We start from the raw sequence: 810 nt of genomic DNA on the forward strand, positions 1-810 counted from the left end.
GCCTCAAGGAGAAACCGTGCCTTCCCAAAGTCCCTGGACCTCAGTGACTCAGCCCTGAGCAGGTGGACAGACAGTCTCATTAGGCAACTGAACTTGACCCCATGGCTGGGTGACACTACCCAGCTTCTCAGACACTACTAAGGGCTGTGTGAGGAGCCTGGAGTGGGGGGTCCCCCCTATTAGCTAAAACCGCAGCCCAGAGGAGTCAGTATTTTCTGCTACCGTTACAAAATAAAAAGTAGCATACTCTCCGTGTCTCCATGGTAACTCACGGTGGATCTGTATTCCATTGATGAAACTCTTCTTGACCTATCATCTATGGTTGCTGATGGGGCCTGAATATACACTGAGAAGCCATCAGGATGAATTCAGTATCCCCTCTGCACTGGTTGTTTTAGCCGTGTAGACCCTGCCGCTGGCCCATGCAGTGATGATACCTGGAGACCCTCAGGTACCTGGAAACATTAAGGCACCGGTAGTATCTCAATTATCCCAATAACTCCGGATGTAGGGTTGCCATGGAGACTGGGAACCTTGGTAACAGAGAAGTGAGGCAGTTCCTCTCCCTTCATAGCACTGGGTCCCTGAGATGCATCAATGTTAAGTCCCATGGCCTGGCCTAAGCTGGGCTGTTTTATTTTATATCCAGCTAATTGCCCTCTAAAATATTGAGAGTCTTGACATGAATTTGCATAGGAAATGCACACTTTTCTAGCCACCGACTCAAGTATTTTCTGCTAAAAATGGGAACTGATGGTTTTGACCATGAGCAGGAGTTATACGTCTTACGACCGGGCAAGTTATTTACCC

General features: G+C 48.4%; 1 long non-coding RNA gene across 2 annotated transcripts in view; it reads right to left on the reverse strand.

Annotated features, from left to right (window-relative positions):
- LOC106726299 overlaps positions 1–810 on the reverse strand; it is a 3,773-nt gene that overhangs the window by 2,602 nt on the left and 361 nt on the right. The window contains exon 2 of one of the 2 annotated variants that reach the window (XR_001362353.1): positions 273–455. This is a non-coding gene — a long non-coding RNA (uncharacterized LOC106726299). Of the gene's footprint in view, positions 1–272; positions 805–810 lie in introns of those variants that run through there. The other variant, XR_001362352.1, reaches the window with a different exon arrangement.

This window comes from Myotis brandtii, unplaced genomic scaffold (assembly GCF_000412655.1).
Source record: "Myotis brandtii unplaced genomic scaffold, ASM41265v1 scaffold2495, whole genome shotgun sequence".
NCBI classification, from domain to species: Eukaryota; Metazoa; Chordata; class Mammalia; order Chiroptera; family Vespertilionidae; genus Myotis; species Myotis brandtii.